Raw genomic sequence first — 24,871 nt, 5'->3', positions numbered from 1 at the left:
CCGGTTTTGGGGGGAAAAGTTACCCGCGGGTGGGGGGAGAAGCGCGGGAGCCCCCTCAGGGACCCAGTGAAGGTCCGGGGCTGTGAGGGCCGGCACCCCGCGCCCGTCCGGCCCCTGCGCCCTCGCTCTGCCAGCGAGCCCGGTGTGGGCCTCGCTTTAACCGGCCCGGCCTCGCTTTACCGGCTGAATGCACTGCGGGAGGCAGGCCAGGCAGCGCGCCGCCGCCTCCTCCCGCACCGAGAGGCTTGTGGGCTAAGAACTCAGGCGCGGTGGCGGGAGAGCCAGGCTCCTCTGCTCATTAAAACAGCACCGGTTTTGCTCTTTAAATCCACCTGCGGGTGTTCGCAGCGCCGGGGTGGGTATGGTTGGCTGCAAACCAGCGAGCAGGACCTGGTTTGGGAGCACAAACTGGGGAGGGTTTTGGTCTTTCTTCTCCTCCTCCTCCTGCTCTGTGTTTGTACAATAATAAAGCATTTTGGCATAAATGCTGCATGGGCCTCAGGAGAGATTTGGAAATGCCAGTCGGAAGAAATGCCAGCACTGTAACCCTTTGGAGCTTAGAGTATATACCAGACTGGAAGGCAGTAGCCTGAAAACCGGAATGCTAAACAGAGGAAGATAGCAGTGGGGATTTTCCACAGCTGAAAAATCCTGCTAGAAGGCCTAATTCATTGTAAACCACAAAGGTTTTATTCAGCTGTATCAATGTTGGTGCTCTCAGGATTGCAGTATTGCAAACAACGTGAAAATCTGAATCTAGAAGCAAAATAGTTACGATTTCCCCCCTGCTTTGCAGTCGTTTTTAACCATAAGGGGTTGCACAGGCCTTCAGTGGAAGTTGTGTCGTCTGTCATCACTGTGTGTCCCAAATGGAGAATAAAACGCGGAGATTATAAATTACAAGCATTGGCAACTGGGAGGCTACTGGGAATTGCTGGAGCACAGCCGGCAATCCAAATGAGAGGCTCGGAATCCTTGTTTTGAATGAGTTGTCATTAGTTTTACCACAACAGTTAAGAGACAATGGGAAATAACTCCCAAAGCAGATAAAGTGAAAAGACAAATACAGAGGGGGATGTTTATTTAAATTAGAACTTAGAAATCTCCCTGGTACAAGGAACACTGAGCAGGCTGACAGATAACATCGGCTGTGTCAGTGAACACAGTTCAACATGTCCCAGTGCTCGGTGCTGCTCTAACTGGGGTAGCAGCAGCACCACGTTTCCCTTTGAAGTGGGGAAAGCTGCATAACACCGTAGATGAATGTTTCCAGGTGAGATTTCGTGAGGAGCTTCACAAACCTAATTTGTGCTGCTGAGTTGCTAAAAATAAAGAAGGTTGTAGAAGCAGAGACTCTCTTTTAAATGGCTTTGACACTACATGAAAAGCATTAGGAACGGAATTAAATATACAGAGCTAATGCATAATCAAGGCAGCTGTGGGAGCCTTTAAAGCTGTAAAACCGGTGATGTACTTTTGTAAATGAAGCTTCTAATGCAGTCAGTGCTAACATCGCAGGCTATTGAACAAATCTGAGGTTAAATGTTAAAGACAAGCGATTGCCCTAAGAATAACCTCTTCAGGTCAGCAAGAGTCAAACCTGTTCCTAGTAGTTTCAATTTATCCTCATTTGCCTGAAAACAAAATGTATATCTGACTTTTAGACTGCAGTGACCGTTGTTGTCCACGTGTAACACATCAGCAGGTAGCCAAACTGTAATAATGTTAAATTATTAGCACCTAAACCCAGGGTCGAATCCAGGATCATTTGTATTCTCAAAACCCCAACTGGCTTTTTGATCCACAAAGAGGTCAGGATAGGACATGCTGTATTTTTCAGTCCTTTTGATTAATACACAGCAATAACCTCCCTGCTAAAAAAAATCTTTAAGGATGCAATCAATACAAAATAACAACTTCAGCAGCAAAACTTTACTCATGGTGCCAATTCTGTTCAACTGAAAGATTAATCTTGAAAGAAAGGGAAAAAAATATGTATAGTCTCATCTTTCCTGACAAACCTTGACCATTTTTCTCCTTAGCAGAGCAAATCAACAGAAGTATTTCAGAGCATGGCAGAGAGGAGTGAGAAGACTTTCTTAATCTGTGTTAAATGAGAAGGGTTTTGATCTCATCCCGTGTTCATAGCCATGTCCTGCGATGTTGGGCAGCATGACAGCCATCACCACTAACTGAACAATGGGCTCTGCAATCTGATCTCCACACTGTCAGAGAACTACGTTTCTGCAAGACCTTGTAGAGACTATAGTGCCTATACTATGGTCCAGAGACTATATACTATATATAAATACATATAGTATATAGTCTCTATAAAAGGACCTTCTTATGTCTACTAAAGCAAACTCAGTTTGGTTCCTCAGTTAATAACACTCTTTAAAAATCTAAATCAGCATTATTTACAGATCTCTAAAGCCAAAATACAGTTTATTAACCTTTAAAGTTGTTTGAAGGAATTAAAAAGAAAATTTGTACCTATCTATATCAACATGAACAAGAGTTTAAGAGCAGTAAAAAACAAGGCTCACGATTTCCACCACCTGTCTTTGTCCTTTTTATCTTCTCTGCTAAATGAACATTGCTGTTCCTTACAGAATATGTAAGATTTGTTCTGATGGTGGACATAAAGCTTTGTAACGTACATTCTGAAATATAGTACAGTCTCTTTTTTAACATTTTCCTATTTAGGAACACAGTTCCATTAGCGTGGGAGCCTGGGCTTTGAACTGGGAAAAATGGAAAGTTTTCCCCATTGTATTCATTCTTCTCTAGCCCAGTTTTATCCATTTGCTGATTTTAATGCATGTTCCTTTTTCTCCTCATCTATCAGTGTGAGCAACCAAGCATGGCTGCTCTCCAGCATGTATCTTAACAATGATTCTGAAATGCAGCAAGATTTTCTTACATTTCACTGTACCAGCTGAAGCAGTGATTTTTCTGTAATTACAGATTACAGAGGGCGTGTGTTCCCATCAGATGTCGCCCAGCTTCAGGAGCTCTCTGACCACGAAGACTTTTTTTAGATGGGAACAACAAAATTAGCGTGTGTATAACATTGGTTTGGTGGAATAAAGAATAACAAAGAACAGAATTCAGCTGAAACAGAGAAGTTCATGGGGCATTGTCATCATAGAGTCACAGAATACCAGGACTGGAAGGGACCTCCAATGTCATCTGGTCCAACCCTTAGCAGGCAAAGCATGGCCTAAATTAGATGTCCCAGCACCCTGTCCAGCTGAATCTTAACAGTGTCCAGTGCTGGGGAACCCATCACTTCCTGGGGAGATGATGCCAGTGGCTGGTTGTTCTCATTGTGAAAAATTTTCCTCTTGCATCCAGTTGGAATCTCCCCAGGAGTAACTTGTGCCCATCACCCTTCACCTTTTCCACTTGACTCCTTGGAAAAAGGGAGTCTCTGTCTTCTTCAGTCACCCTTTAAATACTGGCACATGGTGATAAGGTCCCCCCTGAACCTTCTTTTCTGCAGGCTGAACAAACCCAGCTCTTTCAGCCTTTGCTCACAAGGCTTCCCAATCCTTGGATCATCTTTGTGGCTCTTCTCTGGACCCTCTCCTGTCATCTTCTAGGAGAACCCCAACCTTGTCTCTAGTAATGTGAAGGGGACACATGGTTAGTTCCCTGCTCGCAGGAGCAGCTGGCTGGCAGGCGCTGCTGCGTGCAGCATTACATGCTAAGTTAAATGCACACATGGCAGGATGTGTGTGCCATAACTCTTGTTTGCAGACTGCTACCCCCAGGTCAAACAACCACAGTCAGCGACTTGCTGTGAGCTGCTCTGTGGCTCCACAGCAACCCAGGCCGTGCCCAGACTTGTTCTGCTGCAGTGCAGGGGGTTGAGGAATGGGATTAGTGTCCTGGGGATGTGGGAGCATGCAGGGAAAGGATGGGAAGGGGGGGAACTAGCAGTCAGATAAATGTCTGTCGGTCTTAACAGAGGTACAGTTAATCTCACTACTGAGGCAGAGAAATAGCCTGTGAAGGGGAAGGAGGGAAGTGTTGCGTTCAAAGGGGGAGAATGGAGGACAGAGGGTACAGCAGTGAGGGGCTGTGACTGTGTGGACAGTCCAGCACTATGTGTCCTGTCCTGGAAGCCCAAGAGCCCAGATAAGGATTCTCATGAGATGCTCTGGGTATGGCCTGCCCCACACAGCTCAGCTTGGCAGGCAAAGCCAAACCCCAGCACCAGCAGTTCTTCGTGCTGTTGGTGGCTCTGGTGATGCCAAGATTTGAGACACTTGGCTACCAAGAGCTGGAGCTTGTATGCCAAGGACTGAGAAGCAGTTTCCAGATCTGGGTATCTACAGCTCTGTGCAGCTAGCACACTGAAAAAAAAACCCTGCTAAGCTGGTATTGCCTTCGGATTCAGTGATGACTTCAAAAAAAAAATGAAAAAGCACAAAAAAATGGTTAAAAAAGTAAAAAGAAAAAGAAAATTAGAAAAGAAAGAAAAAAATGTTGAAAAGATGGAAAGATAAAAGAAAAGATGAAAGGAGAAAATAGAATGGGAAAGGAAGGGAAGGGAAGAAGAAGGGAAGGGAAGGGAAGGGAAGGGAAGGGAAGGGAAGGGAAGGGAAGGGAAGGGAAGGGAAGGGAAGGGAAGGGAAGGGAAGGGAAGAAGGGAAGGGAAGGGAAAAATTAAAAAAAAAGATAAAAAGGTGAAAGGATGAAAGATAAAAGATAAAGAAGAAAATAGAATGGGAGGGGAAGGGGAGGGGAAGGGAGAAAAAAGAAAATAAAAAAAATAGAAAAGATGATAAAATTATAATATTTTGCTAGGTCTATGTCAGTAAAGGGGGTCAATCTGCAGGAGCTCAGAGCTCACAAGGACACCATTCCCTTCTAAGCAGCATGCTACTAATGTCATAGCTTACTTGGCAAATGTTACTGGTGTCCTGAGCAAGACACAGAAGGCAGCTGCTGGGTAAGAAGGAGAAATACAAACAGAAACCTGACACACTTTAATAAAGGCTTTGCACCAGAGCTGTGCTCCTCCCAAAGTTTAAGCCACCTTCAAGGATGAAGTTATAAGGGTTTTTTTTGGTCCTGAAGGTGGTTTGAGGCAGGATCTGTTCTGGAAGGGAGGCCTGATAAGTGTCATTTTAAGATTGGGGTACAGAGAAGGCCAGGTGAAAGAGTGAAATGAGGAGTAAGGCACCTAAATAAAAATGCTGGGAGAAATAATGGTCACAGGTAGATTGGTACTGTAAGGGGGGGAATGAGAAATATGAGTATCAGAATTTTCTATAGCTATGAATAAATGGGCTGAGGAAAAAGGAAGGGAGAAAGATTGATTTTATACCTTAGAGAGGCTGACCTTTGAGGAAAGTTTTATTAAAATTCAGTATACTTTTTTCTTGGAGTTCACCTTTGCGCTGGGATTGTGCCAGTTTAATGTCAGCTCGCTCCACAGTACCTGCTGATGGATAAAAGCATGAGGGTAGGACTGTCCTAGCTGATAGCTGTCTAACTTCTTAGTTAATCAGCTTCAAATGCTCTCATTCCAAACAATGATTCATAAACAGTTTTAAAGAGACAGAAAGCTGCTTTTTCAACTGCAAGGACTGCTCTCCGTCCGATGCTCCGATGGGCATCAAAAATAAGCACTAAAGATGAAGGTCTGCTCTTTTGCCCTTTCAGTTTATGATAGATGGAGATAGCGTGAAAAGCTTCAGTAAGAAATTCCTGCACAATTTTGTGTTTAGCGTTTTCCAGGAAGACGAGAAAAATCTTTTTCCTGAGAGGGAAAATCCAGGAAAACTGTTCAGTCTTTTCCCTGAGGATACTGAATATGAAAAAAAGATACTAAATGGGGAAAAACTGAGCATGAGGAAATGACTTTTACGCAGTCAGATTAAACTGAAGGAGCAATGGAGGGCTCTGTGTACCAAAAACGCCTGAAAAACACACAAGTTCTGCTCATTCATTTCAGTTAGGGTAAAAAAAAAAGATAATCTGAGGATTACCAGGGAGCTCCCTTTGAAATGAATGGAAACTCAACTTTATTTAGGCAAAGATCCAGCCAATACTACTTTGTCTTGCTGGCCATGATGTCCTCGGAGCCACTGTTTCAAATCTGCGCCCTCTGGCTCTCCCAGGAATGGTTTGTTTTTCACTGAACAAGGATCAGATGAACCCCTCACTGCTCTCTAGTTTTGCAGAAAACAAGGTAGATACATCTTGACTGAAAGGGGGTGGAAGGATGTTTCCCACATTGTCCATTAATTGTAAAGAAGCAGTGAGAAGATGCCTGAATTTTTGCAATAAAATCCAGAACAAAATATGATTTTACCATCCCTAGATCTCACCTGGTTCTTGACTAAGAACTTAAAGCAACCAAGAACAACAGAGCTCAGGAAGAAACCATCCATATCTTAAGCTTTCAAGGGATTGGGAGTCTGTTTTTTTCTAGAGCATATGGCCATTGACTGAGTTTTTTATGCCTCTTTGCAGTATTATTATTATCAGCAAGAGGACTTTGAGAGTTTAGTCAGTGACTACTGGATGGCATGCAGAATATCTTTCTTATGCTTTCCTAATGTGGTTTCCAGAACATTCTTTCCTAAATATGCAGAATATTTAGGAAAGCCAAAGGTTACAGATGTATACTGGGTCTGAGAACATTCATTTGAGAAGCACCAAGTTAACCTGCTGTGCTGTCAGGCTGTGACAGTGTGGGTGATGGTGAGTTCAAGATAAAATACATTCAAATATCAGTGTCTTGATGAATGCAGTCTGAAAATCATTCTCATGAGAGGGAGATCATTGAAAACTGTCTTCATATTAATAAAACAACACAGGTGGTTCTTTTCAGATGAGCAGAAACCCAGTGACTGATCTGTGCAGACATGAAGAGCTGGTTGACTGGAAAGATGCCAGTTTATGACAGCTGAAGGTTTGACCCTGAATCTTTAAGGGTATTATCCCTGGGGGGAAAAAAAAGCCAATGGAAATTTCTCTTGAAGTTTGCTGTGCTCCAGATCTGGGCCTTATTTCAACTCTTGTTAAAGTCCATTAGGTCATGGCAACAGGAATAATGGAAGGGAGTGACGATTCAAGCTCTGTGTTTGCTCCTGAGACACACAAAGTGGATTTTAACACAGTTTATGTGTTCTGTTCATGTAAGGAGTGGTTCATGGAAGGCTGAATCTGTCACTGGCATTGAAATGATCATTCAGTTTAAATTGTTGATTCAAAGCATAGTAAATCACTCATTTCCTCTACAACTTCTGATTCCTAAAGGTGTAATTGCTCCAAGGTAAAGGTATAATCACTCCTAAATAATATAATACGTGCCTTAAAAGATTAAGCAAAAGGTCAGATTAGCATAACATCTTCCCTGAACTGATGGCAAAACGCTGTGTAAACCTGGAGCCACATCATCAGATCTCCCAGGGCAGTGCTCTGAAGACTTGCTGATAAAGCACCAGCAGGAGGGAATACAGGTTCTTCTATTTCACAGGTCCCAGGTCTTTACTATGTGATGGACAGGCTGAGCCATCCCCACATACCAACATGCATATAACCCACTTCATTATAATAGAATGTTTTCTCTTGTCCTACAAACCAGTAGGACCTATTATCTCATAAGCTATTATTAATGCACAAGCCTTCAGACAGTAGCTGCACACAGCAGTGGATCTGTCTAGTCTCAAGAGTAGCCGTAACTAACAACTTCAGAAGAAGGGATAAAACAGCCATGTTGCACAATTACATTGGTTTTGGCAATGGGAAGAAGAGATTTCTTCTTGATCCCACATGATGATTATCTTAGACGCTGGGAAATGAGCACTCGGAGTGACATACTTTTTATTGTAGCTAATGTAGCTGGGATTTGTAAAGAAGGTGATTCTCCTGTATGACCATATTATCAAAATTGCTTTGTCGCCAACGCAGAGAAAACTGAATATAAAATTGCCTGAACATAATTGAGTGCTGACTCACCCTCCGATTAGGGCAAACGGTGCAGCGCTCCAGGTGTCTTGGAGCTCTCTACAGCTTCACAATTCTGTGTGCAATCTTCTGATTGATTTTTTCCTCCCCTCCGAGCAAACTTAGGTTTCATGCTCCTGTTTGAAGCTGGATGCTACAAATCCAGCTGCTGCCACAAGACATCTTCCCCCTGCTTCGTTATCTTGATGAATTTTCTGCTGAAACTGTCATCTTTCATCCTTCCTGGTGCAGTTGCTTTCCTTGTGATTATTCCAACTCTTGCTCTCCATATTCATAGCCACTCTCCGAGCTCCAACTCTACCTCTCTAGTTTCTAAGGCTACATAGCTGTGAATGCTTTTTCTCACAAAATGCTTTTCCATAAATTCTCACCATTTCACTTCAGTCAAATCTGAGGCTGCATACATACATGACACTGCTCATAGCAGACTCTTAATAAAAGCACCTGCAGACAGGAGCAGGAAAACACAGCCCTGAGTATTTTAAATAGAAATAGGGTTTTCTTCTTGAAAATGGGCTCAGATCGCAAAGCTCCATTTGGAGGTAACTGTATGACTGTCTTTAAATCCACAACAGTTTTCAGGTTTTGAAATGTAAGTGGAAGAAGGGCAATTTGAAGAAGCAGTGCCAGAGATCTGAGGTGAACCGAGCCATGGATACTGGGCAGAGAGCTCAAATTCAGCTGACTGTGGCAATAGGACAAACCGGCACTTGTGCCTTTGGGTGATCTCTCTTCCGACTGTCACTCAGGTAGTGACAAAAAGGAGTGGAAGAAGGGCCACGACCTAAATAATTGGGGAAACGGTAATTATTAACCAGCAATCCCACCCACAAGGATGTGCAGAAGATGCCAGCCCTGATGTGGAGGATCTGGGAGTGAACCAGTCATGGAAGTGGCACAACTAGTGTCCAGCTAACTATGAACATCTCCTTTCCTGCTGACTGAAGCATTCCTTTAGTAGCTGTTGAAAATCAGGGAGGGAAGAGGCTGAAATTTGTTTCCTTTATACACGGGACTGGTTTCATATCAGGTAATAGCTCAGAAATGAAGAGTACCTTTGGCAGTCACAATCAGGCTTAGGTTCTCCAGAAGCACTTGTCTCTGCACAGCCCAGCCTTGTTCCTTACCAGGATCTTTAACCTTTCCTGTATGGTAATAAATCATACCTGCCTTGCCCTGAAGAGGGTAAATCTCATTTGTACCTAACTATAGAGAGGTAATAATGCCGTTGTTCCTTCCCACTGGGAGACTGGGCATCTGTTACCTAGAAGTTCTCCAAGTTAGATCAACTTTGCTCCATGTACTTCCTTCCACAGAGTAAAGAGAAACTTGATTGGAATGTATCTCTAGAGACAAATGAACCCCTAAGATAGAAGAATAAAATTGGTTTTAAAAAAACACCAGAAATGGAGGGGTGAATTTGAAATTTAGAGCTGGGTCAGAATCTGGTCAGAATTAAGGATCTGATCTCTGCCTGTTGATCTGCACAAAGGCGGATTTTGCAATGTAACTTTACAAAATGCAGGCACATTTAGAAGAGAAAATGGAAAAAAAAAAAAAGAGAGGAGTGATGAAGAAAGCAACATGTCCTGAGAGACAAAAAAAAAAGAGGCTGAACCCTTCAAAAGTGGCATCAAAATACATAAAAATATCCATGGCTTCCCCTGGTGGGTTGGGGGTTGCTCCTTACTCCTGGCCCAGGCTGCATTTGACAGGTCTCTGTCACCTCTATTACAGGAAGTGTTTTAAAAAGGGAAAAAACCCAGACATTTGAGCTCAATATTCCTATCCAAATTGTTCTTGCTAAATGCTTCACAGCAGCCTGTCCAAGGGACATCCACGTGGGACAGTGGGAATATTAATGTCCCCCATTCAGCTGAATCAGGGAAGTGCTTGCATGACAAAGGAAGAGCATCACTGGGAAGGCTGGAGGAAAGCACCATGGGATTTGCAGCACGGAGCGATGTGTACCGATGGTTGCATCACTGCAGCAGTGCTGGCAGCTCCAGCATTTAAACTCATCTGTGGCAGCTGGTGGGTTGCTCAGCTGCAATTTACCATTAGGCTTCTGGGAGGAGTGTGGGCAGAGCAGGGAGGCAGGGGACCCTTCACTGAGAGCCTTGAGTTAATTCTGCAGTGAAGATAAGCCCTCGAATAGAGATTCTTCAAAGGGATGTGGCCAGGGAGACTTTCACCACAGGGGTCTTGAAGGAGGCAATCAGGCCCCCCTTAATAAAAAAAAAGAAGGTAGAAGATGGTTGGGGAAGAGTACACTTCTTAAATGTGCTGGATAAACAAGGCTGGAACATCTCTTGTTACTCATCCTCAAGGCGACAAGAGGTTTTTGAAGAAGCAGTAATGCTCGTGTAATCAAACAGGAGCAACTGTGCTGGTCCTGCCCTGAGGCTTGTGCTCTAAACTATAACTAATGAGGTAAAGGTGCTGACAAAAAAAGCTTCCACAGAATCCCTGTTCTAAGGCTGCTGATTTTACTGGAACATGCCCAGCAGTAAAATTCATACAGCCATCAGGAAAGCCATGTCCTGGCCTGACCCTCCCACAGAAAACAGCAAAACAAAGGGGCAGGGATTTGGGGTCACGTTTGGGGAGGATCCATGATTCAGCATGTCAGTTTACTAAAGCCCCTTTAATTTGTCACATAATGAGGGAGCTGGGCAATCACCCGCAGCTCCAGGCTGCTGCTTCATTGCACAAAGGTATGGCCCAGACAGTGACGAGCGTCTAAGGAACAAATGACTCTCAATTAGGACAGTAGGTCAGAAAGAGCAAGATGATTCATATCCAGGACATACTCCAACCATCCACAGTAACACTCAGCAGTTCTATTCAGCTTCTTCAGAGCACCACAAACACCATTTCAATGGCTCCGGCAGGTAACAAGGAGCTGGGCTTGAGAAGATCGCTCGAGACCTGCTAATTCTAGGAGTAATTGAGCTGAGATGGAGAGAAATAGCTTCCACTGTCCTCCAGCAATAGAAAGGGATGAGAGCTCTGTCCTGGTCACAGCATGCCACCGCTGGGTCTAGAAACCAGGGGACATGGGGATTCACCTCCCCAGAATTAATAAATAAGGTACCCAGAATTAATAGTCTCTTTTAGAGATCTGGCTGCATGCAGTTTTCCCAGGAGCACGCAACAGGTCGTGACAGATGGGGTTTAGGAGTGCTTGGCTCCTAGGTTAGCACCCTGACAATGCCTCTGCTCAGCTGTGCAAATCGTATTTTACTTGCTTGACTGTGAGTTGCTGGGCAGTGGGAAGTAATTTTCCATGCTTGCAGTTGGCACTGGGTTTTACCTTGACTGGCGTTTGACAGTGCAAGCTCTGTCAACACTGTTTCACCTCTTAGAAAACAATAATTAAGAAGCCTGGATGATAGGTTCTAGGATGCAAGAACTCAGTGGCCAGCTCTACTTTAACCGAGTCACCACAGTTTACTACTCTGCAACAAAATGCCTTTTCCAGATTTACTTGAAGACTGGGATATCAGAAGAACCCAGGGATGCCAGACATACACTTGGTTGACTTTGATCTCTCTGAAGACAAATCTTTTAAAGTTTAGATCAAGGAATCTTTTAATGAAACAAAGAAATCGTGCCACTTGTATCAGTTCCAGATATAAATAAATCAGCTAGAAATAAACAGGAGCAAGGCAAACGTAAAGGAGACAGCCACGCTCTGCAATGTCAGTCCAAAGTGACTGCCTGATGGATGATAATATAGCTGGCTTGGGAAAAAAAGTCAGATTTTAAGAGTCTTGCTGCCAGCCATCTGGCAGATCTTCCAAAATATACTGCAGTAAAACTTCACTGAATTGCTACCTTTTTTGCATCTCCTGCCATCAAGACAGTCTATTTTACTTTTCAAGTGTAGTGAGGATTTTGAAATCTCTACTAGGACTCTCCTTAGGGACTCGTTGTAGCTCTCCTCGTAGCCAGTTCATTGTTCCTTCCCTCCGCCACTCTGCTAGATATGCTTAATCTTCCCAAAGTAAAGATGCTCATACACATTTAGGGGGCCACTAAAATACTGAGCACATCTAACTCCTGCTGCAGATACACCTTCTGTTCGCAATTCACAGGTGCCATTCCCTTGTGCTGCAAGAGATTTATAGCACGTCCATCCCCTTGCTCCAGAAGCATCATGACTTCATACTTGGGCAACATTTCATTCTTCCAAACAGTATAGGGCTTATTTTCATAACTGAGTAATTTGGACTCTGTACCCCAGAAGGCAATAGTAAATATTAACACTAGCCATTTCCTAATAATCTGTACCAACGAGAGTGATAAAAATTTATGGTCACTTAAATCCTATTCCTTTCCATGAAAGTGAAAAGTCTCTTTACAGAACAGGCTGCCCTGCTGAATGTTAATGAATTTCTTTCCCCTGTTCCATCAGCTCCTCCCACCTGGTCCATAATCAGCTGTAACCGAGTCCACGACCCTCCTGAATTGCAATGAAGCGTAATGGCTTGTGGCCATAGTACTGAGAGTACCGGAACGCAGATAACCCTCCGACACGCCGTCTGAGAGGCAGCTGGAGATCCTATCTGGTGACCAGACACCCCTGGGTTGTAACATGGACTCAGTAAAAGCTATTTTCAGCTTAAATGATCTTTGATACTGAAACTAGAGTTAACCTGGGGAGGGGAAGAGATCATCTGCTCTGAGAGACAAACCAAGGGAGAAGGGGGAGGGAGAAGAGTAGGATGATAGCGAAGGAGAGGGACTCTTTTGGGAGGGGAATTAGATTGAAAATGTGCACCAATGGAAAAAGGAACACAGGAAATTTGTTATTGCATCTCCCCATCACTACGGATCAGGTCCCTGTCCCCCTCAGCTGCCAGCCATGATCATCATTTGTAATTCTCAGCCTTCTTAGATAGATGGGGCTAAGCAACAAAAGCTGTCTCTTAGCAGCCCTCAAGCTTGTCTCACCTTTGTTACCTCCAGTTTTAGTCATTTCTAGTCAAATTGGTGGGGTTATTAACATTGGCTTGATTTTAATTTCACCATGTACAGCTGTAGTTGTTAACAAGCTGCTCCAGGAGATCTGTATAGGACAGTGGAAAGCAGGGAAAGGAAATAATTACAGCATTTCCACCTACGGTAGTCTGCTTCAGGGCAGGTATAAATAGATCCATAAGTGTTTGTTCACTTAAAAGAGAGCTCAGCCTAACTGCTTTTGCAGTTGCCAGCAGCAGAATTGATGGTTTGGGGTTTTTTTCTTCAAAATGAGGGCAAAGATCATGTACTAAATATCACCCTCCCTTCCTCCAGACCGCAAGTAGCAGTTAGAAAGTTTCAGGTTTTTTATCAAAACCAGATGTCGGGCGTATAAAAGTACAGGCAATTTTTCAAAGCCATTATATTTGTTTGGGAAAAAGAGGGCTAATTAGATCAGAAAACTCCATTCAGCTTCAGAACAGGGAAAATTCATGGAAAAAAAGCAATAATAATTCACATTTTGTTCACTTGGTGCGCCCAAAAAGCGCTGAATTGGTGGATGCAAACAGTAACTCCTTTTGGAGTCCTACCACAAGTGTTGAGACAGCACTTGCTAAAGTGTCTGAAAACGCCCCATTTCTTGTCCCTAGGCAGCTGAAGAGCAGAGGGAGTGTGAGGTGATGCTGAGCTGAGATGGGACTGGGGTCCCAGGAGGTCAGGGGCAGTGGAGCCCTTACCTCCAGCTCAGCCATCTGAGAAATCCTGACTCAAAGGAGGTTAGGAAAGCTCTCCTTGGGATATGGAGCATCTTGGCACGGAAGAAAGAGGAGCCCAGAGTGGGTGGTGCATCCAGGGTGCCCTGGACCTCTCTCCTGGAGCAGCATTCCCACAGCTCCCTCTCCCATCCCATGGCTTGGAAGCCCAAATCCCTGCCGACATCCACCTTTCCCTGCACAAAGCTGTTTAAATAACCTTCACCACTCTGTGGGCTCACAGGAAGGCAATAAACATCAGTTCTGTCCTCCCCTCGGTGGCTCTGCTAATGGGCTGGTTATTATGGCATCACCAAGGCTTTCCAGGCAAAGTGCTGTACTTTGCCTCTGGCCTCCGGTGTTAAAGCTGCACCTCGGTGCTCAGTAATAGCCCATAACTGCACTAAAAAGCACGTACTCTGCCACTGCCCATTGTTCAAGCTACAGGTACTATATTTAACTGAACAATAGCTAATAAACAAAAGACTTTTTAAGTGGTTTGTGGTGTCTGCTAAGCGCCAGCTGCCCTTTTGGTGTTGTACCATGTCTTCAGTCCTGATCCTCAAGTCTCCTGTGGCCCATTCAGCTGCAAAAGCCCAAAGCTACAGTGAGAGGAACAAACTAATCTGATAGGGAAACAAAGCAATTAATGGCTCCTAAAAGCAAAAGGGACAGATGTTTGCAAAGGAAGACAGCACAACAGATTCAAATGTAATTGTGAGTCTTACCACAGGAGTGCTGTAGAAGCAGCGAGTTCCTCTGTGTTCCTCCACTCATGCCCCAAGCCAGCCAGCTTCACAGGTGCCAAGGCTCAAACCTGTCATTTCAGGTAGCATTAATAAGGGTTAGATCTGAATTAATCCACTCTTCTGCATGCCTGGGGATGTGATTAAGACTGCTGGCATGTGGCAGCTTTGGCTGCTCCGGGCTGTGCTGAAGCATCTGGAGGTGCATGTTTATGAGTCCCAGCCCAAGGCACCAGGACAGGAGCTGCGTGCAGCCAAAGGAGGGAGGTCTGCTGGAGTCTGCAGGCAACTGAGGAGCTGCACCCAGGTTTCCCATGGGGAGCTGTCTCCAAAATCAGCTGTTTGGAGGAAACAACAGCACGAGCCCCTGGACAGCAAAAGGATCTATGCATGGCTGTAGGAGAGGGCAGCCAGCTGCTGCTCTTCAGGGGAAAGAGGACTGAAGGAGTGGCTCAGACACCCCTATGACTGAAGGGGGGGGTCATTCCTGGGGCAGGCAGGGACCCTCTTGCTGCAGGGCTTGGGGCTGTCACCTCTTGAGTCCCTACTCTCTCCCCAGGGCAGTGTAATGGGGCCAGCACAAAGATGAGGGAGTGAGATATATATTTTTCTCAAGGATTCCTATTCAGAGCTGCAGCTATTGACAGATTTTGTTCTATTCCTACGCTCACTGGAAGCTGATAGTATTTATTAAGCTGATTTCAGGCTCTGAAGCTCCATCCTAGCTCCAGATACTCAGGCAATCATCAGAGCCTGTTGTGTCTGCATGAATATACTAATCCTAACTCTGCTTTCGGAATACATAAAGCGATGTATGGAACCATTCATCTATGAGAGAGTCTTCTAGATGGTTGCAGAGGGCAAGACAGTATTTTAAATATGGAGAAGTCTATGGGAAGCTATTTTAGTACCGGAGGATCATTAACATTTTTGAATGTCTGAGAAGCTGCTAACATTTGTAAGACTTTACAACCAAGATCCATTCTGCCCAATGGAGAACGAGCTCTTGTTTTTCACATACGCTTTAGATATTGATAATTTTCTCATTTTCTGATATGACAGGGCTTGGGGATTTTTGTCCCTGCTGAGACAAGATGACTGACAGAATGAGATGAGAATTTCTCATAAAGAGAAGCAGTGCATTTTTACACAGCCGAGGCTGGAAGAAAGCAATAATTGTCCTAATACTCAGGCACAGTTCTCCAGAACAGATGATGATTCATTTCAGGAGCCAGCACTGACCAACATGCCAGGCATGTCTTCCCAAGCCAAGATGTGATCTGTTGAGGTGCTCTGAGGCCTGAAGCTTTGGGCTGAAGTTAGAGCTGCCGCTAGTGAACCCATCTGGGCTTTAAAACAACCAAACCAAACCAAAACGAGAGCAGTTGCCTCCACAATGGCCCAGCACAGAGGCTGGGAGCAGTGGGGATGCCTGTCCTGAACGGTGACCACCACTCCTGGTCCTCTGCAGCATCCAAGCTGCAAAAATCCTCTACCCGCTTTCCTCCCAGCCTCCTATTCCAGCTGTTCTCTCCCCTCTCACTATCTGCATCTCATGTTCTTCTCTGCTGTTCCTAATAACTTTGATCTGTGCCAAGTCCCATCCTACTCATCTCTCATTAAACCCCAGACCTTTCACAGAGCTCTTCTGCATTGATCTCCCATCCAGCTTTTGTCTCTTTGACATCTAGGTTCTCTTTGTTTGTACTTTTCTCTCTAGATCTGGGAATAATTCTGCCTCCATTGATGTTACCAGATCCAGACCCTGATATTTTATTAAACTCCTTGGAGTATCTTCTGCTTTGCAGATATGATGGTGGATATGACTGCTCCCTGCACCAGCAACACCAAGGGTGTTGCAAAAGCCTCAAGAGGCTGATGTGTATCACAGACAGTAGGAATTTTATCCTGTGCTAGATACTGGCTTGAGAGGGACATTATCCCTGGCAGACACCAGCTCCAGAGAGACATTTTCCATAGCAGTCCTGCCCAGGAATAGATCCTGACTTCATCTAAGAGAGAAGCAGGAGCTGGTTGTACAGGGTTGTGCTGCTCGCTGGAGGACAGCATGGCCAGAGCGAATAGGGCAGGGGTGGCCTCGGCCATACCCGTGGTATATCTACCTGTTCCTGCTCATTTTCTGATGGCAAGTTTTGCTCTCCTGCAGCCTCAGATCAGTATCTCAATGGAAAGCTGCAGATATGAGCAGCCCCTCCCGGCAGTGAGCACTCCCTGGAGCACGAGGGGTCCAGAAACACGTGCTCTAAGCAGATCTCTTATTTGGACAACTACCTTATTGACTATTTATAAACCTAAGCTTACAAGGCAAGGCCAGCTGGAAAATATGCCACCATGGGTGAGTGAAGGTGCTTAGCTGGGAGCAGAGCATTGGAGGTTTTCAGCCCCAAATTACAGGGCAGCAGTGAGCAAGCGGCATTGCTTTTTCTTTCTCTCCCTCCTACTGATTTAGTTTGGAAGTGGGCACTTTCTCCTGTTATATGGTGATAAAATGCTGGGCTCAATAACTGAGATCTGCTGTCTGGCATCAGAGCAACACAAATAACAATAAAAGAAACAAAATAGTGGTGAGTCAGGTTGGTTTCAGCTTGGAAAAACATCAGTTATCCTTATTACTCACCAGCTCTGTTGTCTCCTCTGGGGGACTCTGCCGGCCACCAGTGAGTCTGCAGTCTAAGAGAGGCTGTATTTAGCTCAGGCCCTCCTAGAAATGGTTTTCCCTGGGGTTTTGGTGGTTGCATAGCCACGTGCTCCGGATCGTGAGTACGAGCAGCCTTTCTGCAGAGTGAGAAGAGCCTTGCTGCTGAGCTTAGTGAGAACATGGGGCCATAGACCAATGCAGCATGGAGGAACCACAGCCCAAGGAAGGGTGGACAATCCTTGAGGCCAGTGTCTTCATCTGGGTGGAAACAGCAAGGGAGGAAGCCTGGAGGTGACTACCCCTGTTCCCAGTGCTGGCTGTGGTTGCCATTGGGCTCCTCAGCAATGTGCAAGCCGCAGCTCTGTTGTACCCCCAGAACATCATCACAACAGCCCAACATGTCCAAAACATGCACCAGGGGCCACGTCCAGCTGGAATCTGAATTTTGCTATTGAGATTTGTGTTCATTAATTTCTAGCCCATTTGCTTTCCTTTGGCACCATTTTTCTCTGCAAGTGAAAAATTTACCCTGAATCACAGTGTGTTATTTCCACTTGTCAAGATAAAGGTTAATGAAATACCAGTAACTGCATCACAAATCTAGCTCTGTATCTATCAGAGATTTTATATGGCATGTTTTACTGTGCAGCCTATGCTTGGAAAAGGCTGTGATTAAAAAAAAAAACCCAAACTGTCAGAGGTCAAGAAATTCACAGATAGAGCAGCTGAACCCCTGCCCTTCACTCCTCACCTCTCGCCTGTAGGATGAGGGAAAAACCCTCCTGGAATTAGCACAAACGAATGTGGGCCGAGATTTAATCCAGCACACAAGATTCTGCAGGGCTGGGGTATTTAAACAGCATTTTCCTTCGCAAACATTGCCTGCATATGGATAATGGTTACTTGGATATTTATACACTATGTAAATAATATAGAAATTACGTATATCATAGAATATCTTGAGTTGGAAGGGACCCATAAGGATCATTGAGTCCTATATATATATAGGATTTAGAAGCAACATGATGCTATATTTGACATATAGCTGTCTTAAATGAGTTTTGCACCAGGGGTGCAAAGAAACTGTAACATACTTGCTGCAAAGAGAGTCTCATGCCCTGAACATGAAACTGAGGCTGGCAGAAGGATGCACCATGAGTTGCTCTGCGCCCTGGGAGTCGAGATGAATTATACAGTGACAAACTCCCCTTCGAGATCCACACATCAGACACCAAGTTAAATACTTGGAAATACAGAAGATGCCCCCATTCAGCCGCAGTTCGAACACATGAGCTCGCAGGAAGGAAGGGAGGAGCTGCTTTGTTTTCTTCCTTAGGAAGGCCGGCGACGGATGGGATGAGTGTCAGGAGCTGCCGTGCGGGATGAGTCAGGAGATTGGCATGGGGCGGTTTGCATTAATACCGGCTTGAACACATGCCAAAGAGGATTTCCAAAATTCACAGCCAGTTATTTCTTGTCGTAGGGTAAAGAGATCCTATAGCCTGTTCTTCCACTCTGAGGCATGCGATAAAAAGCCTGTGGGGATTATTCTGAGAAGGTTTGTTTGTTCTGTAAATATGTTCTTAAAATACGGGTTTAAAATCTTGAATACAGATGACTAAGTTTAGAAAATAAACCCAAACCCAAACAATAACCCCAAAACTTCTAAGAGAGCAAAACCCTCTCACAGAGAATCTTTTCCCTCCTCCGAGGTGGATTAAAAAGCATTGTTACAAAATCCCAGTCCAGGTTTTATTATGGGCTAAATCAAAATGCTTTGGAGTTTTTGGAATTCAGATCTGAAGTTCATAATTTCAGCCCATATGCTCCATATAAAAGTAAGATAAAGAAAGGGATGTACTTTTTCTTCCTTTTGATATGCAAAGATTTAGATGAAATACTTTCTTTCCAGTTTGCTTTTTCAATAGAAACTCACTAGAGATCCTATCGAACATGAAATACCCTGTGAAGCCTGAGGAGCCTGGAATGATGGATGACATCAAGAGCCAAAAGAATACATACAAAGCATCTGAAGAAAGAGAAACTTAATCAGTGTGAAACTTGTTGATTTGTTGCTATCAACTTAAAGCTCATGTTGTCATATATCTAGCTTTAAAATGTAAGAACCATTTGGAGAAAGGAAATCTCTGTTAACAAAGCCCTGTCCCTTCAACAACAATGTACTTCATTGGATATTCTCAGCAAGTCCTTCACTAAAACAGTAGCACCAGATGAGATCTATTTTTCCTAATATTTGCAGACTACAATGCAAGAAGGAGAATATTGAAGATTTTATGTATTCCTGAAGAATAATAAAAACCCCACGAGAGCACGGACGCTCTCCTTCCTCTTTCATTTCCAAGTATTTTACTTTTGAAATTGACTATTAATACTATTTTTATTTAGAAAAAACAACTTTTGCCCACTAGATGGCTGTAATTGTTATGGCCATGCTTAATTTTTGGTATCAAATTCCCATCTTTAACTAAGTCTGTTCTTCCTTTATGTTATTCTGTAGTACAGGCTCTCCACTTCCACCAGTGATTGAAGCAATGGCCTCCTTCCTCGCTTCAGCTGTTTATAGGAAATTTGGGTGTTCAAAATGGCTCCTGCAATGGGTTTGTGTCATGTCTGAGGCATAGAAACCCACCACCATTATGAAGGATAAAGTGGGAATTCATTGTTGAAAGAGATACTTTTGTTTTCTACTAGTACAAGGCGCAATCAAAGAGTAAGAGCCCTTTGGTAAGGCTGGCTGATAGCGTGCCATCTAACGCAAGCAGCTTGTGATTACTGGTGTATCACAAAAACGTTGCAAAGCTGATGGACCAGAGCCCAGAAGGCAGGATTGAGCATCTCCCGCGTCCTAGATTCAGGAGAGGAGCTGATGTGAAAAAGAAGCAGGATCTGCTGGAAGGAAAGCTCAAACAATCTATCACAGAGAATACCATTTCTTTGCTGTTTGCACAGGCTCTGGTCCAGGAGAAGGAGTGGGTTTGCGGGGTGGATTTGCAAACTGTTTGCTGGCTGCAGTTACCCATGGCTGCAGTGTTCCAGAAGCTCCACCTAAAGGGAATGACCATGTGGGCTCAGGTGCAGGGACAGACTTTCCTGATTCAGCTAGAGAGCAGGATACCAGTGCTTCATCTAAACAGAGCCACCTGGATATCAACATCTATAATGCGTTCGACCGCTCTTGACTACAAGCTACATGGAAAGGGAACTGGCTCTCTTCTCACTTTTTAAGTCAAAAATGAGTTTTAAGAAGTATGCAGAAATATTTGTAGCATCCCTTGGCTAAGCATGAGCCTGCTGGGATTCACTGAGTCATCGCTGTAGCCCCTCAGCAAGGGGCATGGTTCCTTACAGCCCCTGTTCCCTTCAGCTTGCAGATAAATCTGCCCTTAATGGGAGTTATTTGTTATTCCACGATGAGTTTTCCTCAATTAAGTGTCTCTAAAGAGGGTTTGCTCAGCCAAGGGCCTCGTAAGCATTGAAGGGAGCAATGCCTTTGTCTTGGTTAAAAGCGCCTCACGAATAAAGAATGCACACCCAGCTCCAGTGTTCTGCGGATAATCTGGAAGAAAAAGCACCTCTGGCAAAGGAGGGGCTGTAATAAGTTTTGGTTTAGAAGAAATTTCGGGCTGCTGTGGTGTGCCAGTTTAATATTGCTCAAGTAGGTAATTCCACTTAGTGCTCGCTCTTGCAGAAATACCACGTCAAAGTGCTTGGAGGGTACAACTGCAGCCAACCCAACGTGGCCCCCTGCTTTAATTCTATTTCTTCCTAATTCAGTATAATTAAGGGCTCTCTTTTTGTGTGTGTACAAATAGGTCCATGCCCAAACAAGGGCCTTGTGTGCTGTGACTGAGGTCGGGCAGCAAGGTGCTGGGCACACCTCAGTCCCTGCTTCTCGGGGTGGCAGCACCAGGCGTTGTCCCCAGCCCCACCTCTGACCCAGCAGCCTTATCGTGGTGGGTGTGTGGGTCAGGTTTGTCTTCTGCCCTTCCTGGAGCATGCAAATCCAGCCTGCCTGGGTATCGAAATGGAGTTCATCTCCGTGCTAGCTGAACACCTTATAAAGTGATGTTAATCAAGAAAGAATTAACGAGCCTTCGCATTCACCTAGGTTGTAAATAAGGACGAAGAGCTCAAGTAATATGGCTTTCATTCTAAACTGCTCCTTATTTCTGCATCTGCAAGAGAGGATAAAGTATTTTTTATACTGTAGCAGAACACTTTGAGACTAACAGATGAAAAGAGCTAGGTACTGCTCAGGAAGACACACGTCTTTCTTTCCCTCTCTTCCTGTTCCCTTGTAAGTAATTCCTGCCATCATCTTTTGAAACTATCCAAGTTAAGTCCCTAAAACTCAAGACACTTCCTTGAGATCCCCTGACTTGCTGACTGACTGTTCTGTTTTTCTGTGTCTACAATGAATCTTGCTGAACAGGTTTAACCAAAATAATCTTCATGCAAACATTCTCCAAATAGATTAATTCCATATCCTGTATCCAGGTCTTACCTGAAGCCCACTGAATAAATGGATGGTTTTGTTATAAGGTGATGAGCCAGAACTTCATGTAGCATCATAACCATATAGATTTGAAATAATTTAGCTTTCAGCACAGAGTTTCCAGTACTGCAATAGCAGAAGTATAAATAACCACATTTTCTGAGCATTGCAAAGGCCAAGTGATTAAGGTCAATATCCACACAAGAGGAGTTAGCCTTTGGTGCGTAGCTGAAGATTACAGAAGGTACAGAGTACCTCAGTCTCCCATTAAACCCTAATGGGGCTGTGGATGCTTTGTATTTCCTCCTAAATAAAAAGTCTCTCACTCTGGAGAGACTTTAAGCTGTGCACAGAAAACCTAGAAGTATGCAAAGCTACAAGGTACTTTCTAATAACAGAAGCAGAGAGGATAAGGCAGGATGAAGAGCATGGCACCAGCTCCTGCAGGTAGCGAAGCTCCCCTCAAGCCCCACGCTTGGAGCACACTCAATCTCCACCTCACCTTCACAAAGAAAATCACATACCACAGGGATTTTCTGGTCACCCCTGCGATATCAGTGCTGGGGAGACATAGAGGAAGAGTTTCTCTCCTTGTGCAATTCACCATGGGAAGATGATTGGGTAATTGGGAGAGTCATCCACATAAGACCCTAAGTGAGATGTATTGGACTGCACCAGAGAGTTGTCTGAATTGTGGTAGAGATATCCAGCTTGGAGTCAAAGAGCTGGAGGAAGCCATGAAGGCTGAGAGCGACCAGGTTGGGTCAGATGGCTGCTTGCTACTTCAGACTCCTGGGTCTGGAGCCAAAGCCCCTGCAGGCAGTGGGAAGGCTCCAGTTCATGTCCCTGGGTGTCAAACGTGGCCCTGGGATGGGTCACACACATTCTGAGAAGGGACGTCTGTCATCTTCATTAATCTGATCTGGGGATGGCTCCGAAACAAAGCGTGTTGTGAGCCTGAACAAACCCGCCCGGCAGCGCTCGGCGGTGAATTCTTGTGCACGCTCCCTTTTTGTTTTGTATGATTTCCAACGTTTCTGGCAAAAACATTTCCTCTGACTGTTTTCCTTCTAGAAACAGCCTCTTCCAGACAGGGCTGCTCTGCCACTATTGAGCTGGGTAGACACGAGGCTATTTAAAACACAGAGCTGGAACACTAGCAAAACACTTGTCTTGGTCCAAGACAAGCAGGGGAGGGGAGGGGTGGGTGAGCATCGCCAGGGTGCAACCTTGCTCGTCCTGGGAGCTTTATGCCTGCGTCATGCCCATTTGTGCTGAATTTAAGGCTTCTGGGGATGGAGCCTGTGACAAAACCTGACAAGGTTTCTTAGAAGCTGCTACTTCACAGCCTGCAGGATTTATGGGTTTTGACTGCACTCTGCGGTCAGCAGTTTAATTATTTACCAGCCTATGCACAGCACTGCTCTCGCAGCAACCATCAAATCCGACATTTTGCTAATGTGAGGGTAATTGGGTTATTTTATGTCTTTTTTTTGATCCCACCAGCTCAAACCACCACTACCCCCCCCCCCCCCCCCCCCATTCAGCTGGGAGATGCAGAGTCATAGCTCTGCTGGATTGGCTTCCCGCCACCTCACTGCTCCTTTAAAACCCCATACCTCCCATTGAAGGAACTCGGTGTCCTGTTCGCCAGGAGGACGTCAATGTTTCTATGGAAACTCTTCCCAAAGATTCTCGCTCCGCGCTGCCGCCGCTGCGTATTGTATGACCGGCTTTGTACACTGCAATTCATTATCGAGGCTGTGACGAAGAGGGAGCAGCTTTCTGCCCGAAGGGAAAGAGCACTGACAAAACACCATAAAATAACAAACCTACCCCCCCCCCCCCCCCTTAATATTTATAAAATCAGCCACTAAACCCAAAGGTGTTCAAGCTGTTTGGTATTTGAGTTATGAATGGAATCTGCTTGCCTGGGCTTCTTGCAGTGAAAAATACCCTTTCCTGAATAATTAGCTCAGATGAGGGAGATTATAAATTCTATGTAAGGTCCTTTTTCTTCTCAGTAGCCAGGAGGACATTTTCCCCCTCTCACCATTACAATCAGGATGATGGATGAATGTCACGCAGGTAACAAATGGGCCTGAACAAGAACCCTGGGCACGGACTGCTTTGAGCACAGGGGAGGCTCAAACTCAGGCTCAGGTTTTATGTTTGAATTAATGTCTGTGATGGGGGTGCAGAATTAATAGGCTGAAGGAAAACTCACATTAATTTCCCTTTTTCCTAAATAACCAGAAATCACTGGGACCAGTGGACCTCTCCCTAACTAACCATGTCCAAAGGGTCAGATCTCTAACCCTTCTGCAGTGAGCATCAGGTATAACATATTAGGAAGGCAAAAGGTATGGATTTTTTTCCCACTTCCATTATAGCTTTGCTGTTGTTTTATATTTAGAGGCAACTGTTAACTTTGAAAACCTGAGACTCCTTGGTGCTGGCCTGAAGGAGCCTAGGACCTGATTTTCAGCAGGGCTGGGAAACCTCAGCTCCCACTGGAAGCAGCAATGGGCTCATGGCATCTCAGGAAATCAGATTGCAGGGGTCCCAAAGCAGATACTCCCAAACCAAGGTACTCAGTTAGTGACACTTGCAGAAGGGCAAGGCCTTAAGCCAGCAGAAGTTTGAGATCTCGCGAAGGAAAACGTTACATTCATCTGCTACGCTGAGAAACAGCACCGAGTAAAAACCCAAGTGAAGATGAGGATGAGAGGAGACGTGTGTTTTATTTTTAAACCTTATGAATTTCTGAGTGGTTTCTGCATTGTCACTTTCCTAGGATGGAGGCAGGCTTGGGAAAATAGGAATTTCAAACTCTGCTAGCTCCCTGCTCCTGTGCTAAAGACTCATATTACCTTTAATTGATGTTGCTGAGTGCATCCTCATTGATTTACTCCAGCCGTGCTCTTTATGCAGAGAACATTCTATTCTCAGAGCGTAATCGAGCCCCATGCAAACAATATAGATGTTTCCTGATAACATAATTTAGAAAGAGGAGATGTAATTACTGCCTATGCTGAATACACAGCATCTCTGTGCTTGCCAGTGCACTGCAAACCCGTGGCCCCTTTCGGAATCCATACAGGAGAAACTCCCAAATCCTTCAATGTGGTTCTCATTTTGCTGAAAGCCTTTTCCATCTTATTAAATATGCTGGTCCTTGTGCCTTTGATTTTAACTTCCTAACTATAGCACATGCTGGAATTACTTAGAAGGCTCTTAC

The 24,871-nt window shown here is 44.7% G+C and overlaps 1 long non-coding RNA gene across 1 annotated transcript; it reads right to left on the bottom strand.

The window, feature by feature from the left end:
* Positions 1–202: 202 nt before the first annotated feature.
* On the bottom strand, positions 203–24,353 carry LOC133270334 (uncharacterized). The gene is made up of 4 exons (XR_009743748.1): positions 23,250–24,353; positions 17,094–17,372; positions 14,438–14,526; positions 203–1,322 (listed from the first exon to the last, which is right to left on the bottom strand). It is a non-coding gene; the product is annotated as an uncharacterized LOC133270334 (long non-coding RNA).
* Between the last annotated feature and the right edge of the window lie 518 nt (positions 24,354–24,871).

The sequence above is a fragment of the Pezoporus flaviventris genome, unplaced genomic scaffold (assembly GCF_033815535.1).
Source record: "Pezoporus flaviventris isolate CSIRO_AGI_PZ_B2104156 unplaced genomic scaffold, CSIRO_AGI_Pfla_v1 ptg000020l, whole genome shotgun sequence".
In the NCBI taxonomy this organism is placed as follows: domain Eukaryota; kingdom Metazoa; phylum Chordata; class Aves; order Psittaciformes; family Psittacidae; genus Pezoporus; species Pezoporus flaviventris.
This window is presented reverse-complemented; position numbering and strand designations above follow the sequence as displayed.